A 17,742-nucleotide genomic window follows, 5' to 3' on the forward strand; every position below is an offset into this window, starting at 1 on the left:
AAATACAGAGAACAAACTGGTGGTTGCCAGAGGGGAGGATGTGGGAGGGTTGGGAAGACTGTGTGAAGGGGAGTGGGAGATACAGGCTTCCAGTTACGGAATGAATAAGTCATAGGAGTAAAAGGCACAGCACTTGGGATATAGTCAATGGTGTTGTAATAATGTTGTATGGTGACAGACAGTAGCTACACTTGTGGTGAACACAGCATAATGTATAAACTTGTTGAATCATTGTGTCGCACACCTGAAACTAATTTATGTAACATTATGTGTCAATTATAGTTCCATTTTTGAAAAAAGAGAAAAAATACCTTCAAGATTCTTTGAGGTCGTAGCCAATGACTTCAGTTAACATAAGTGCATTGAGCTTATTCTGTGCCAGGATTGCACTGTATCTACACATAAAGACACTCTGCTGGTGTCAAGGAGGCAACAATCAAGGAGGGGACACCCCACAGGTGAACAGAATATAATATAGTGCTTTGAATTCTGCACCAGTCCCAGCTGGAATGTTGAGATAACCCTGGGGAAGACTAAGGTAAGGAGTCGTAGGTGGAGAGAGAGAGAAACTGCTTAGAAGGCAATCTATGAGTTAAATCTTAAATATTTAATTTTAGATTAAAATAAATTAGAGTTTTAATTATCCTAGTAAATGTTAGAAAAGCAGGGTCACTGTAGAAGCAGAAAGCATGAGCAGAAACCCAAATGGAAGGAAAACATCCTAAAGCTTCCAGAGAGCTGAGACTAATTTGACCTGTTTGGGGAGCTGGTTGGGCAGGGGAGAAGCTGTCTTTGACAACATAGAAGTGGTTAGAGGGCTGCTGAGAAAGTGTTTTCCAAACTTATCTGACCAGGACTTACAGTAAGAAATACACTTTGCACTGAGGCCGGTCCTTGTACATATGTATGCACCTATGTATGGCGGTAACACAAGGTATGAGAGACAATGTATATATTAGTCCTATTTGCAATATGTTCTAAAATAGGAAAATGAGATGTTCATGGAGGAGTCCAGCTTTAGACACATCGAGGCACCCATGTGGCATCCTAGTGGAAGCTTCCATGGGCAGTGAACCCCATAGGTGAGGGCTCAGGAGTGAGGTGTGCACAGCATGGACATTTGCCAACCCAAAGACCAACCGAGAACATGGGTGTGTGCTGGCTAACCTAGGACATTTAGAGAGGGAACTTAGGAAAGAACCTGAGAAAATGCATTTCAAGAGAGGTATCTGGTAGTCTGCTCATGCTATCCCCTCCACATAGAACAGCTGTTCTCAAAGTAGGGTCTGGGAACCCTGAGGTATCTTTTGAGGGTCTCTGAGAACTTCTCATATGGTTTAAAATATCAAAGCTATTTGATGACAGTAATTAGGATAATATTGCCTCTCAACTCTCAATTCTTTCATAAATATACAGTGGATTTTCTGAAGACTTCGTAGTAAGTGATATCACGCCAGATCAAATGTAGGCAGCAGTTGTGAAAATCCAGCTGTCTTCTTTTAAGCTAGACAAGAAAGAGATTTGCCCCAATGTAAAGCAGTACAACTCTCTTCACTAATTTTTGTTTTGAAACACATATCACATATTATTTATGACATGTAATGAGTTTGTTCACGTTCTTTAAATGAATTCATAAGGAAATATATTAAACTAAAAATTCCCACTTTTAATTTCTAGTACTTTAACTATCAGTAGATAAAATACATGTAAATAATAGCTCTTTGGGATCCTCAATTGTTTTAAGGTTGTAAAGGAAGACAGACACCAAAAAAATTGAAAATCACGGGACTAGAGGACCAATCCTCAGTCACAGCTACCATTGGCCTAAATCCTATCTTTTCCTTCAACTGGCACATTGCATCAGTGTTTGGAAGTTCTCTGATATGGCCCAATCTTTATTATGATTCAGTGGGGTTTTTTAATGCTTATTCATTTATTTTTGAGAGAGACCACACACTCCGCAGGGCAGAAAGAGAGGGAGAGAGAGAATCCCAGGCAGGCTCTGCCTGACATGGGGCTCGATCTCACGAACCATGAGATCATGACCCGAGCCGAATTCAAGAGTTGGATGCTTAAACAACTGAGCCACCCAGGTGCTCCTATTATGATTCAATATTTAATACAACTAAGTGTTTCAGTTCACAACAGCTTTCCAACAAAGTTTCTGAGTAGATACATCTTTTTTTTTTTTTTAATAATGAATTCTCTCAACTTTTGAACCTGGAAGTATTATGTGATAGTTAAATATTTGACTTTCTATCCATAAGATGATGATCTATCCCATAATTGAAAGAGTATTCATTCCAACCCAAATTCCACATCCTTCAAGTCTATATGGATTTTACCTAATATAAGCTTATTGTTCTGAGACTACTATTAATTGTCAGAAAATTCTCTACTGCAATTCAATTTATTTTCAAAGACCTGTCTAGGAACTGACTATTCAGCCTCCACATTTACAAAATTAAGACACGATATCAGCCGGCTCCGCTCAAGCAAAGTCGATTACTTTTCCAAGAACAAAATGGTTTTACAGTTTGTTCTGAACTGCAAATTAAGAGATTAAATGATACAAGCTTATTTAAAGCATGTCATGTACTATCATTCTGTCACATTGTAAAGTCATAAAAGGCCCTCAGTAAATCATCAGTGAACTAGGCAAGAAATAATACACAAAACTACCAATAAGATTCCCAGTTACTTTTTCACAACAGTAATGTTCAAGGCTTAGCTTCAGACAGGGCAGGACACGTTTTAGGCAGTAATACATGAAAGGTATTGGCTCACAAGTACCCAGGGAAAGATCTTTTACTAAGTTGCACTATAATGAAGCTCTGTATAAATACCGTAAGCCCTAAAGCTTCCAGAACATTTCCAACTCTTTTCATGAACAGAATCAATTATGTAATTAATGTAATTCACTGTTTATAATTTTACGATATTTTATGTAAATAAATTTATAGGCTGATACATAAGTTTTTATCAAATTGTGATTCTTAATTGTGGATCCTCAGAGTCTAGTCAATATTTATATATCATGGACCCTGAATCTCATGAGATGGGATCCCTGATCAGGCAGAGATTATAGGCGAGGCCCCACCTAACTCTGCCCTATTAAAATCTTTTAGGGTCCCTACATAGTTTTCTGCTCAAAGCAAAGAATAAGAATCTGTCATTCCTGTTTTTAAATGTTGTTGCAGTAAAAAAATTCAAAATGGTACAGATTATCTTTCTTATTACCTCATGCTTCCTTTTCACCAGGGCTCATGGGAAAAAGATACTGGATTAGAGAAAGGCAAACCTCAATCTGCAAGCCAAATCCAAGGCAGCAGTCTATTTTTGTATGGCCTACAAGATAAGAATGGTTTTTACCATTTTTAACAGATAAAAAATAATCTAAAGAATTTCATGGGATGTGAAACATACACTTCAAATTTCAGTGACCATAAATATAGTTTCATTGGACCAGTCGGGCACATGCATTTACATATTGTGCAGGGCCACCTCAGGCCACAGCATCAGAGGTGAGTAGCTGCAATAGGGACCATGTAGCCCACAAGGGCTAAATACAGTAGTCCCCCCCCCCCACTCCCCACCTACAGCTCCTCTTTCCAATATTTCAGTTACCTGCAGACAATCGAGAAGCAGATATCTAGAAGCAGATATCATCAGAAGATCAATAGCAACCTAATGCAGGGCACCTGGGTGGCTCAATTGGTTGAACATCCAACTTTTGATTTTGGCTCAGGTCATGATCTTGCAGCTTGTCAGTTCAAGCCCCACAGGGGCTCTGTGCTGACAGCTTGGAGCCTGTGTGGAATTCTCTCTGCCCCACCCCTGCATGCTCTCTCGCTCACTCTCTCTCTCTCTCTCCCAAAAATAAATAAACTTAAAAAAATAATAGTAGCCCAACACTATGTCATAGTGCCCTCGTCACTTACCTCACTTCTTCTCATCATGTAGGTATTTTATTATCTCACGCTATCACAAGAAGATGTGATTACAAACAGTAAGATATTCTGAGAGAGAGACCACATTCACGTAACTTTTATTACAGTATATTGTTATAATTTTCTACTTTATTATTAGTTGTTGTTGTTAGTCTCTTACTGTATCTAGTTCATGAATTAAATTTTATCATGGGTGTATATGTATAGGAAAAACATAGTACAGAGATTGGTTGGTACTGTCCATGGTTTCAGACATCCACTGAAGGGTCTTAGAATACACTCCCCTATTGGATAAGGGGAGGCAACTATAAGGGGAGACAACTATATTTGCCACCTGATCCTTGATGGAAAAGGTGTGCCAATCTCTGTGATGATTCTAAGATCTAATGATGGCAGTAGTGATGGAGGAATTCCTGTCTTCTATCTGTTCTTGCCACCAAATATTTGGAACTTGTGAAGATGCCACCAGACTTATTTTTTAAATGCTCTCCAAGGAAACCAAGGTAAGCACTCTACACCTTGAGTACATTCTTTTCTTCTTCTTTTCTACAACATTTATGTTGTCCAGGTTTTTCTTATAAAACAACAACAAAAACAGCTGATCTTTATCGATGGTGATAACTCACATTAGTCTTAAGTAAAAGAACATAAGCTTTCTATTTTGTTTCCATTCTCAATTCCTTCTGGAGCATCTTTCCCAGTTTAGGGTTGACACCTTAAAAGGGATGCAGAAGTGTGAAAAAGATTCAAAGAGATTTAAAGAATAGCCTGAAAGGGGCACCTGGGTAGCTCATTTGGTTGAGAATCCAACTCTTGATTTCAGCTCAGGTCGTGATCTCACAGTCCTGGGGTTGAGCCCCGCATTGGGTTCCACACTGACAGCACAGAGCCTGCTTAGGATTCTCTCTCTCATTCTTTCTCTCTCTCTCTCTCTCTCTCTCTCTCTCTCTCTCTGCCCCTCTCCCGCTGGTGCTCTCTCACACACATACACTCTCACTCCCAAAATAAAAACTGCTGGGGAATTGATTTATAAAACCAACAATCCCTAAAAAAGGAATAGGAAAGATATTGGAAAAGCCTAGGCAGGACTGGTGTCTATCAAGGGCATACAAGATTCTTCTGCATGCACAGTACATGGCTTTTCTTTATGAACATAAGGACCAGATAAAGAGGAAACTGATGAACTAGAATAAGAAAAGTCGGCTCTAAGGGACAGAATTTCCTGGGAGTGAGTACATGTTGTCCTATGTCCTGAAATTTCCCTACGGGATTATTACAAAATGAGTGAAGTTTCTTAATTCAAGTGTTTGTCCAATGGCAGAGAGATGAAACTAATGCCCCTTTCTGTACATGTTGGCTTGACTCTATGGCAAGGAATGAGATTGATTCTATCTTTTCATTCAGTCCTAGATAAGATTCTAACACCTTCTTTAGGAGGACTGAAGAGAAGAGGCAGAAACAAGCACTTTACAAAGCTGCCTGTAGAAAAAAAAAAAAAAAAAAGTTCTATTTCCATTATGTAGCTCTGTTGGGTATATTTAATTCTAACTGCGAACATTATTCTCCTCTTCTAGAACTTACCCTCTAGAACTGATGTCTGTGATGACTCAGAAAAGAAGAAGCTGGAATGGAAGAAGTAAGTTTTCCTGAAATCCAGTGGAATTGCCCTTCTCAAGTCTGTGTATAAGCCCACAGCTCACCTGGCTGGTAGAGCCAAGTGCAAGGGTGGGCATCTTGAAGTCATCATCAAGGTGGGCAGAATGGATCAAAAAACTGGACATTTCCTCCTTCTTATCTTTTTTTTCTGTAAAACTAGATTCTTTTATCCAGGATGGGATAGGAAAATGGAAAGCATAGAGATGAAGCAAGATTAACCATGAGTTAATGATTCTTTCAGCCAGAAAATGGGTTCATCAGGTTTATTATATTATTCTCTTTACTTTGTTACATGCTTATATGTTATATATTTGAATATATGCTCCATAATAAAGACTTAAGTATTGCATTCCTAGTGCGTAATAAAGTTAGTGGATTTCCTGCTTCCAAAAATGCATTATTTTATCAGATCACTTTTCCACCCCAGTGCTTACCCCTTCACATATCTTGAGCAAAATTTGATACACATACTTCAGTTTCACTTGCTCTTAAAAATAGAAAATTGTAGGATTTTTCCTTAAAAGTGATAAGATGCCCCAGATGGTTTGGCTCAGATTTGCTAAATCCTTCTTAGAAGCAGGAAATCACATCTGCCAACCCAATGTTAATCTGAACTCCCAGACCGAAGAGAAGTTTTGAGGAGCTCATGATAATTGCAAGATCACACAATATCCATCTCTCCTTTGCTTGGGTAAAGTATAAGAAAGACAGAATCCAGGATACTTTCAATCTTACCCCAAACAAAAAGAAAAAGATGAATATTGCTTCTACATTTTCACAGGTGAGGCATTGGTCCACTGATGGTTCAGTGATTGTTGGCCTGTTTGTGTGTCTGGTCCCCTATCCTCTAGGACTCGATGAACCAAAAGTCCCCCCTACATCAGACCCCAGTTTAGCAATATACATTACTTATGTCCACCATTTTCTGGAAAATTATAACTTTGGATTTCTTTGTGCCATTTAGACCATATTTTGACTTTTTATTACAAAAATGTGCCCGTCATACAGTTGTCATTTCTCAGTGACCCAGAGCCAGTTGGTGCTGACTCCCTGATGCATTTTGAGTTGCCACCAGCTCTAACAACACCACAAAGAGAGTGGTCAACTCCTAAGCACCCTGTCTCAGGTTGTGGGAAGCTGTTCTTGGCCCCAGGCCACTACAGGGCTGGATTAGTCTTCTACACTATATAACAAATTACCACAGATTTAATGACTTAAAGCAACACTCATTTATTAAGTCACAGTTTCATGTGTTGGTCTAGGCAAAGCTTAGCTAATCCCTCTGCTGAGGGTCTTATAAGGATGCAATTGAGGTGTCAGCTGATCTGGGGTCTCACATGAAGTTCAAGATTTTCTTTCAAGTACATGTGGTTGTTGATTATTTGCTTCCTCGCAGCTATAGAATTCTTAGTGTCTTGCTTCTTCAAGGCCAGCAGGAGGGACAGTCTTTGCTGTTTCAAGTCTCCCTGCCTCTTTTAAAGGGCCTGATTAGGTCAGATCCTCTCCAGCATAATCTCCCTTTTAATGAACTCAAAATCAGTTGATTTCGGAACCTTAATTACATCTGCAAAATTCCATCACTTTTGCTGTGTAAGTAACCTAAGGGTTACCAAGGGAGCGACTTTCATGATACTCACAAGGGTCCCCGTACTCAAGGAGAAGGATTATACAAGAAGTGTATACTGGGAGTGGGAATGTTGGGAGCCATCTCTGGGTTCTCCTCTACTATGGAGTTTAACACTTCCTAAAGGCTTTGAGCCTTTTGACATGGAAGGGAAAAGGTAAAACTGGTAGTAGCCTAGAACAGATTCTACCTGGAGAGAGGTCAGGACCAGTGGTTCTAAATCATGGCTATACATTGGAATCATCTGGAGCTTTAAAAAATTCTGATCTTGGATGCCACACCCAGAGATTCTGATGTGATTGGTCTGGGGTGTAGCCTGGGCTTCAGGACTTTTTAAGCTCTTCAGGTAATTCCACTGTGCAGCCAGCGATGAGAACCAGTGGTGTAGACATGTAAGAAACTTATTTGCTCTGCCTCAGTCCTAATGAAAGAAACACTCCAGCAAGGAGAGCAGTAACCACTACAGCAAACGCAGGGACTGATCTTTACAATGTGGCGGATGCTTATCAGGGTAGAGTTTGGAAAACTTCATCTCAAATGAAGTCAGTTCATCCCAGTGGTTGTAAAATCACTGGCAAAGGGAGTTCTTTGGGACAGGTAATCTTTCCCACCATTTTTTTTAAGATAAAGAATATGTAAATCTAAGGTTCTTCTCAAGGTCACACAGCCGCTAAGTAAGTTAACAAGACTAACTTTTCATTTCTCCATACTTACTGGCTGTGTGACTTTGGGTAAGTTGCTGAATCTCTCTGCTTTCTCTGTTTTCTCACCTGTCGAATGTGATCATTTAATGCCTAGTTCACAGCATGGTTGGGAAGACTAAAATGAGTTGATTTCTGGAAAGATATGGTCTGAGTAGAGGGGTGCATCAGCAAGTCCCAGAGAACCACTTAGAGTAGATTTCTTATAATAAAACAGGAACTCTCATTGCAATAAATACTTGGCTACCTTCAGAATTTGAATTTTTATATGTAATTGGATTACATTAGATTTATTTGGGAATAGATTGAAAGTTCAGATGGTCCACTGACTATTTGATGTTCTTTGTCAGGATTGGCTATAAGTCAATAGAGGTTGACTTTCTCTTGGCCCTCAGCCTGCCCTGTATGTGTCCTTTTATCATCTCTGAGGTGTCTTTTTATCAACACCCCTTCCAGTGCTTTTCTAACTAGTACCCAGCACCTAATGAGTCCTCCCTGTCCTCCAGTCTTAGGAATTCACTGTCCCTATTATCCCACCCTCTGTCCTTGCCCTTGTTCCTTCTGCATTCTTTCTGTGGGTCAATCACCAGCTTTAAATAACATTTATCAATATCATTTGTGTAAATGATGTCCCCCATGTTGCAGTGTCTAGATCCTCCCCATCTTTAAATACTAGCTCTACATTTTCAACCACTTGCAGAATGTTGTCCCACAGTCCATGAGCACCTCAAACTTCCCGTCTAAAGACATGTGCCCCCTTCTCAGTTGATGTACCATTACCTCCTCCAGGGCAAACCAGTCCTCCCCTTCCTCACCCTGAATACCAATGAGTAGCCAAACTCAGTGGACTTCTTCTTCTAAGTACCTGCCCAGGCTCTTCTCAGCCCATGGCTGATGTTTCAGGTATTCAACCTATCTGCAAACGGTTCTGTCTCCAGTCTTGCTGTCCTCTGCCCACTTGCCTTCCACACAATGGCCACTTACCCTTCTAAAATGTAGATGTGGTTATGTTACTTCCCTCTTTGAAAGACCTCAATGGCTTTCTAAAGGCTACAGAGTTAAGCCAAAATTTTTCTCCCTCTTGAAGCTTTCCATGGCCCCGTGCCTGCTGTGGAGTTAGCCAGCCCTTCTTATGTTCCCATACCACCTGGACTCAGCATTATTGCAACCCTGACCTCTACATCAGGTTTGAATCCCATGCTTTCTACTAGACTGTGATCTCCTTGAGGACATAAACTGTACCTGGTATCATGCCTGCATATAATATAGCTAGATTAATATTTGCTGAATTTATTGGCACTGAGAAATCAAACTTCGCAAGGGTATCTGTGGTTCAAGCTTTAAGCTTTTTTTTTAAATTTTTATTTGTTTTTGAGATACAGAGCATGCTGGGGAGGGGCAGAGAGAAGGGGAGACAGAGGATCAAAGCACTGATAGAAGAGACACACATGTGGGGGCTCGAACTCACAAACTGCAAGATCATGGCCTGAGCCAAAGTCAGATGCTTAACTGACTGAGCCACCCAGGTGCCTGAAGCTTTAAGCTTTTTGAGGTAATGCAGTATATTGACTATTCAGTGTCAACCTGGATTAATGTCCTCCTCTGTTCTTCAATAAATCTATCTATCTATCTATCATCTATCTATCTATCATCTATCTATTGTAGGCCACTTTTATTTATTTTTTTAATGTTTATTTCTTTTTGAGAGAGAGAGAGAGAGACGGCATGCAAGCAAGGGAGGGAGGGCAGATAGAGAGAGAGAGAGAGAGGGAGACACAGAATCTAAAACAGGCTCTAGGCTCTGTGTTGTCAGCATAGAGCCCAATGCAGGGCTCGAACTCACAAACCGTGAGATCATGACCTGAGCCGAAGTTGGATGCTTAACCAACTGAGCCACCCAGGTGCCCCTATTGTAGGCCACTTTTATAACACCATCTCAATCATTAATAAAGTTCTTCAAAGTCATTATTGCTATGACTATTTAACAGATGGTGGAATTACAGACATCTGACACTTAGTGGAGATTCTCCATCTCTTTCTCTTGGAGCGAATGTAGAATCCCAACTGAAAATGTGCTACAGATTATGGCTTTCTGAGCAGGGTAGGTGACTCTCATCTGTAGAGGACCAGCGAAGAGAAGACAAGGCCCTGAGGCTGCCTCACTCAGTTTTGACAAAGGGAGGACCTTGCAGGGTCAGGGCAGGTCTGAGCAGCTCTGGTGGGCAGAGCAGCTGCCGGCAGAATATTCCCCATCTGAGGGCAAAGGTGCACGCCATCAATAATGCTTCTTCATCTTGGCTGCACTTTCCTTCCCTTAAAATGAATAAAAATTTGTTTTGCACATTAACAAAAATTCCTTGAGCCAAATCTACCTTCCTTTTAACAGGGCAGGAGGGGCGAGGGACAGGACAGGCACGCTGCTAGGGAAGCAAGGAAAATGTGAAGCCCGGGTTTGCAATAATTGATCCCACACAGACGGCTGGGGCCTCTCCGCTCTGCCGCCACTGGGTATGGGGAGATTTTGCAGGGGCGGGTGACTGAGTTTCTGCCATCTGGCTGAATCTCTTCATCATGAGTGCTCTCAGATATAGAGCATGTTTCCAAAAATAAGTGTCCTATATATCTCACGGTTGGTGACTCTGTCGACAGCTGTCGTGCATCTGGGCAGGCACTTAAGAGGTTAAACCAGCCAGCAGCACCTTGTGGGTGTGGGGCAGAGCTGCTTCATGGCTCTGCTTCTATCCTTCCACCTTCTCACCTACTTCCTGAGCTCTTGGTTAGGAGGGGAGGGACATGTGCAGGCTCACTCGGGAACATAAATCCTGCTTCCACTAATTTGCCTTTTGCGGTCCCATTTACAGAGTGGAAATGCTTACAAGAGGTTTTAGCATCTGCAGCCACCTGCCAGAGGAAGTTGCTGGCAGCCAGGCCTTCAAGAAGGTAGGATGGGGTTTGGGCTTGTGCCTTGGTTTGTTTGTTCATCTTGTAGGATCCCCTCTCTCCCACCAATCTCCATCTGGCTAACAGTATCGAAAAATTGCTTTGGGTAGAAAGAAATATAATAAAAAGCATAGGAGGAATCGCAAGGGGAGAAAATCATGCAAGACCGAATGAGGTATCCAGCCCCTGGTGTGGGAGCCACAGATGGGCTCTGGACGCAAAGAATCGCTTTGAGAGGGAATCAGAATGCAGAACCCTGAAGTCCCTTTTCCCTGCCATTTTCTCTCTCGGGATCTGCTCTGCTGGAAAACCCAATGAAGAGTGATTTGTCTTTGTTCCGACTTCTATTGTCTTCCGTTTGAAGGCATCCACCCCAGGAGACTCAAATTTCCTGTAGATGTTGATGTGCCCATATCTTCAGTGACAAATAAGCCAGTAACTTATTTTTAGCGATCTGGTGTTCACACTGCAAGAAGTAACTCCTTTTTTTTTTAAGGGGAAAATAAATTACAAACATGCTTTAGTCATCTCTCTGAATTGTACGATGTCAAAATTTGTGATTTATTACCCTGTTTTCTCCCAGCCTATTATATTTCCCTGAGCCTTCCCCCAAGGCCTGCTTGGGACTAGATTAGCCCACATGATTATTTCAAAGCACAGCACGTTGAAAGCAGTTCCCAGGAACTCTATGTTTCTCAAAAGGGAGCTGAAAGGTCACAGAGAGCTGGGAAGGGGTCACAGCAACTGAAGCTGCTGCATTTGTTGGTTTCAACAGTGACCTCCAGGTCTCCATAAACAGCCCTGCTACCTTCTGGCTCCCCTTTACTACATTCGCTTTCTCCTTCTGCCCAGGTACAAGCCCTCCATTGTCTTGGCACTAAAAAGACCTGAAGGTTTGAGGCAGGGGTGGGGGTGGGGGCGGGTAGGGGGAGTGTAGCCAGGGCAGAGGGGTTTATGGTGGAGAAAGTAACTTGAGACCTGGCTGATTCTAGAAATCTTTGGCAGAAACCCTTAATTTAATCAAAATAAATTTGTATGAGCCCTTTCAGGTTCCACAGTATTTTTAGAGGGTAGACTAGTGTCCAGCTTATCATAACATGGCAAATAGGTGCCTAGGGTATTAACATCGCCATCATGGATATTCAGCCATTGCCAGCTACGCGCCATGCATTCCAATGGCTGTGGATACTGCAACTGAACGTAGTGTATCATTCCATTTTTTTTCATTTTTTCAATAAATATTTATTGAGCATCTTTTTTAGTAGCAGCTTCTATTAGTCTCAGGGACTTCAATGATGAATACAACTTGGTCCCCAAGTTACCCGCAGTTTTATGGGAGAGACAGATGTAAATAAATATGAATCATGTGTTGAGTCCTGAACAGTGTTACCCAGAATGTTATAAGAGCTGCTGAGTAGGAAGTGACTAATGTGGAGCCGGAGAGATTGTACAAATAGGGTAATATTTGAATCAGGCCCTAGAACCAATAGGATGTAAGAATATACAAAGAGAGAGGTTTATTTTAAGGAATTTGGCAAGTCCAGTATCTGCAGGGTAGGCTGCCAGGCTGAAGACTTAAGGAAAAGCTAAAGTTCCAGTTCAAACTCTGTTTGCTGGCAGAATTCTTTCTTGTTCAGGGAGGTCACTTTAGGGTTTTATTAGTTTTGTTGTTTGTTAAGGCCTTCAACTGATTAGATGAGCCCCCCCCCCCAATATTATGGATGGTAATCTGCATTTACTCAAAGTCTACTGATTTAAATGCTAATCCCAACTGAAAAACACCTTCACAGAAACATCTAGAAGAGTATTTGACCAAATATCTGAGTGCCTTGGCTCAGCCAAGCCAACACATAAAATTAACAACCCCAGGTAGAGATAAGAGTTTGAAGGTCAAGAGAGGGAAAGCTAGACTAAAAATTCTTTCACAGCTCCTCCAGGGCCTGTGATGATAACCTCCAAGTTCCTTAGCAAGGCACTCAAGGCCAGTCACAGAAGCTCCTTGGCAATCTCTCCTAGTCACATGTTTTCTGCTCCTCATGTAGGATTCATGCACCAGCCAGAGGCAATGACTTGCAACTCTCCAAAGGGGCCTTTGCACCAGCCCTACCAGCCTGGATTATTCCCACTATCCTGACTCCATAATCCTCCTCTGTGGGAAGCCTGCTCTAATCCCTGGCCAAATCAGGAGTGATTCTGTACATGTCTACCTCACTTCATATGTGGCAAGGACAGCCTAGGTATGGCCACTTATACTTCTCTCCCACAAGCTTCCTGAAAATTGTATTTCTCCTGGTATGTTGTACATTTGCAATATTGTTTAAGAGTATTTGACTTTTTGGGGCACCTGGGTGGTTCAGTCGGTTGAGCATCTGACTTCGGCTCAGGTCATGAACTCACGGGTCGTGAGTTCGAGCCCTGCATCGGGCTCTGTGCTGACAGCTCAGAGCCTGGAGTCTGCTTTGGATCCTATGTCTCCTTCTGTCTGTGTTGCTCCCTTGCTTTCTCTGTCTCTCTGTCTCTCTGTCTCTCTGTCTCTCTCTCTCAAAAATAAAGATTTAAAAAAAGGGTATTTGACTTTTAGAACAACAAAAACAGGATAAGACAGATAGTAAGCTAATAACTCAGAAAATATAGATGGAACTTATATGTTAAGTGTAGATAATAAGTAAGCAAGTAGTTATGGGATATGGGCAAAAATCATAAGAGATGTTAAGTAAGTCTATAATCTCTAAGACATGCCAGAGACACATAGAATTGATGGAAAATATGATGAAACACACAAGAATGTTACTTATACACCAAAAGAATTACAAAAGCAAGATTATGATCATGCCATTTGTGGCTGGACAGCTCTGTCACCCCTAACCTAGCCACATATCCAGTGGCCCCAGTGTGGTCCCATCCTGGCCCATATATGCTCTATCCATGAACCACAAAGGCAGCCCACAGCTGAAGTTCAGCACAGCATTGTGTGAGTTATATATGGGGCCAGCAAATGCATGTGGATCTGTTCAATACAGTGAGAGTGTGTTCCAATTCCTGCCATATCTCATCCAGGGGCAAACTCAACTCTGGCCTCATGATGATGTCACCAGCAAGGAAAGCTAATGTGTCAGAGAGAGAAGGGATTTGGAAGTGGTCCACAAACCTGATGGCATGGCCCTCCTCTTGTGTTGAACTACTTCATCTCTCTTTCCATTCTCGCTGGGGGTTAATAAACCCTGCCATGAGTCCTCTAACTTAGTCTATGAGATGCTTTGTTCCCTGACCTCTAAGCAACTTGCCTGGTAAGGTGTTTGGGGGGTGACCATTTCATCAAGCTAATTTTCCACGTAGCTTGTGTTCATATACTTAGTATGTCTTGCACAAGTTAAATACCGACTCAATAAATATTCTTGTAATGAGTGGGTGAATGAATGATGAATGAATGAATTACAGGCAGGAAGAGGACATCCTTGCCTGAACCAGAAATGACAGAAAGCAGCAAATACCTGGCTGCTTGGAGTATAGGATTTGAAGGAGGTATGATTTAGGTCTAGAAAAGTAGGCAGGAGTCACTTTAAGTACTCTAAATTCCATATGGAGACATTTCAGCTATCTTTTGTTCAAAGGGAGCCATTAATGTTCTTTAAGCAGGTCAGATTTTTAACTCAGATCAGATCTGCCTTTCTGAAAAATCACTGTAGCAGCAGAACAAAAATGGATTAGCAAATAAACCAGAGGTTGAGACCATGTAGGAGTGCAATGAACTCAGAACCTACTTGGGGAAATACAGAGGTAATGAACCAGGTATAAATAATATAAAGGTCAAAGTTAAGATCACAAATTTATACCATCAGAATTCAGATGAGAGAAAAGAAAATGATCATTTACTGAAACCCTACTATGTGCCAGAAATTCATTCACACCACCTAACGTAACTTGCATAAAAACCTTGGTAGGTGGTACAATTACCCATTATTTAGCCAAGAAAATTCTAGCCTGAGAAAAGCTACTCCTACATCTCGCACCAGAGTAGACCCAAATTTCATGGGGTTTGAAGCTTTTAAAAATTTCTAGGCATTCTGTAATACAAAGTCCCAAATACAAAAGTAGATATGAAAGTGAATATTTATTCAAAATGAAAAAAGAAATTACAACTTTAAAAGTAAACATCACAAAGACCATAAAATCCAGCAAAATAACTCATTCTCATGAATTAACTGCCTACCCACTTTTGTAATACTTTCTCCCTGTATTTTTTATCCATATGTTCTCTTGGAATCCATATGGATTCATATCCATATGACCATGACTTTGTGTTTTCTATTGAGAGAGCAGAAATATAATTTATCTATTTTTCTCAGCATAGTTGAACAAATTTGTTTTTACCATGGAGACCTTATTTTTTTAATATTTATTTATTTATTTATTTATTTATTTATTTATTTATTTTTTAGAGAGAAGGAGAGAGTAGGGTAGAGGCAGAGAGAGAAAGAGGGAGAGGATCTCCAGAATGCTCCGCACCATCAGAGCAGAGACCAATGAGGGGCTCAAACTCACAAATTGTGAGATCATGACCTGAGCTAAAATCAAGAGTCAGACACTTAACCTACTGAGACACCCAGGTGCCCCTGCCATGGACAGTTTAGACAAGTTTCTTTCATCATCATATCTCAGTCTTGGTAATGCCATGTAGAGTTTTAGGACTGTTTTCAAATTTACAAAAATTTTTACCAAGTTTCTTTTTAACATGGGCTGTAAACTTTCAGGGTTTTCAAATTTCCTTGCTCAAAGGCTAATCTTAGATTCTCTTTGAATTGGAAATGATTAGCCCTTCTGGCTCCAGTCTTATGTACTTTCCATGCCAGGTACCATGGATGTCATATTTTTGCCATGTGACATCTAGCCCCCACCTCCCTGTGACCAACCTGCTGAGGTAAGTTGACCCAGGGAACATGCCTTGAAGCCAATGCTATGGCTGGAACTCCTGGAAATAGGGGAACAATGCGCAGAACTGACTGCAAAAGCAGGTCAACGTGTCCCTCTAAAACTAGATCAAATATGCCCCTCCTTCAACTTCTGCTTATCTGCATCCCAAAACTGTCTGCTCCCCTGGCAACGGCATTTGGCATGAAAGTATGACAGCAGAAGAAAACAAAGTGGGAAGAGAAAGTGGCCTTGACCAACTGGGATGAAAAGTTTACATTTGCAAATTTTGGAAAATACATGACTTGGTGAACACATTACTAGGGCCATTCCTATACCTTGGAAGTGGCCTGTGCAAGAAAGGGGGGCCCGGCAAAGTCAGAGTCATCCAGAAAAATCGAAGTCAAACCTAGATGGACTGACTTAAAAGCCCATTCTCTTTCTAAGACTCTGACTGAGCCTCAAAGCTATTTGTTTTAAGGTTTACCATTTTAACCATTTTTAGGTATACAATTTGGTGGCATTTAGTATGTTCACACTGTTGTACAACAATCACCACTATCCATCTCCAGAATTTTGTATCTTTCCAAATCGACACTATGTACCAATAAATGACTCCATGTCCCTCCCTCCCCCTAGTGCCTCGTAACCTCTATCCTACTTTCTGTCTCAATGAATTTGACATCTCTAGGTACCTGTGTGAGTGGAATCATATAATATTTGTTCATCTATGTCTAGCTTATTTCACTTAGCATAATGTTTTCAAGATTCATTCATGTTGTAGCATGCATTAACATTTCATTCTTTCTTACGACTAAATAATATTGCATTGTATGAATATACTGCATTTTATTTATCCATCCATTCATTGATGGACATGGGCTGTTGTGAATAATGCTGCTATGAACATTGGTGTACAAATACATGTTTGAGTACCTGCTTTCAATTCTTTTGGGTATATACCCAGAATTGGAATTTCTAGGTCTTATGATAATTCTAAGTTTAATTTTTTGAGAAACCACAGTATTGTTTTCCACAGTGGCTATACCACTTTACATTCCCACCAGCAATGCACAAGGGCTCCAATTTCTCTGCATCCCCATAAACACTTGTTGTTTCAAGGGTTTTTAAAATAACACCCAAAGGGGTGTTAAGTGATATCTCATTATGGCTTAGATTTTCATTTCCTAAATGATTAGCAATATTGAGCATATTTTCATGTGCTTATTGACCTCAAAGCCACTTTTACCAGAATTATTCAGTTAATACATTGAAAGTCTCATGAAAATTTTGATTTTTTTCATTCATTAGTTAGTTCACTCAATAAAACAAGATTAAATAACTTTCTTTTTTAAGTTTATTTTATTGATTTTGAGAGACAGACAGGACATGCATGAGCCGGAGAGGGTCAGAGAGAGATGGAGAGAGAGAATCCTCTGCTGCCAGCATGGAGTCAGACTGGGGGCTCAATCTCATGAACATTCAGATCATGATCTGAGCCAAAATCAAGAGTGGGATGCTTAACCAACAGAGCCATCCAGGAGCCCCAAGATTAAATAACTGTCAATGGGTAAGATGATAGAGAATTTTCCTGGGAGTTGAGGAGTGGATTGCAATCAGCAGAAATTAAAATTTGCAGACTTTCAAGGGTATCTGAGCTGTGGGAAGCACATTTCAGGGATTGAAAGAGTTACTGCTGTCATGGATTTGACATGACTAGGGGGTGTTTAAATGGAGGAGAGGAGATGAAATACTTACCATCTCTAAGTTTTGACAGTCATGGTTGAAAGGATACTACAGAGTGAATATGTCTCCCCCCTCCACCAATATCCATACACAGAAACCTAATCCTGCATATTAAGGTATTTGGAAGTGGAGCCTTTAGGAAGTGATTAAGTCACTAGGGTGGAGCCCTCATGGATGGGATGAGTGCCCTTGTACCAAGAGGCTAGAGTTTGCTCAA

General features: G+C 40.9%; 1 long non-coding RNA gene across 1 annotated transcript in view; it reads left to right on the forward strand.

The window, feature by feature from the left end:
* Nucleotides 1-10,721: 10,721 nt before the first annotated feature.
* The window catches only part of LOC123580593, a 34,474-nt gene continuing 27,453 nt past the window's right edge, over nucleotides 10,722-17,742 (forward strand). The window contains exon 1 of the long non-coding RNA XR_006703373.1: nucleotides 10,722-10,871. This is a non-coding gene — a long non-coding RNA (uncharacterized LOC123580593). The remainder of the gene's footprint in view (nucleotides 10,872-17,742) is intronic.

The sequence above is a fragment of the Leopardus geoffroyi genome, chromosome A3, assembly GCF_018350155.1.
Source record: "Leopardus geoffroyi isolate Oge1 chromosome A3, O.geoffroyi_Oge1_pat1.0, whole genome shotgun sequence".
NCBI lineage: Eukaryota > Metazoa > Chordata > Mammalia > Carnivora > Felidae > Leopardus > Leopardus geoffroyi.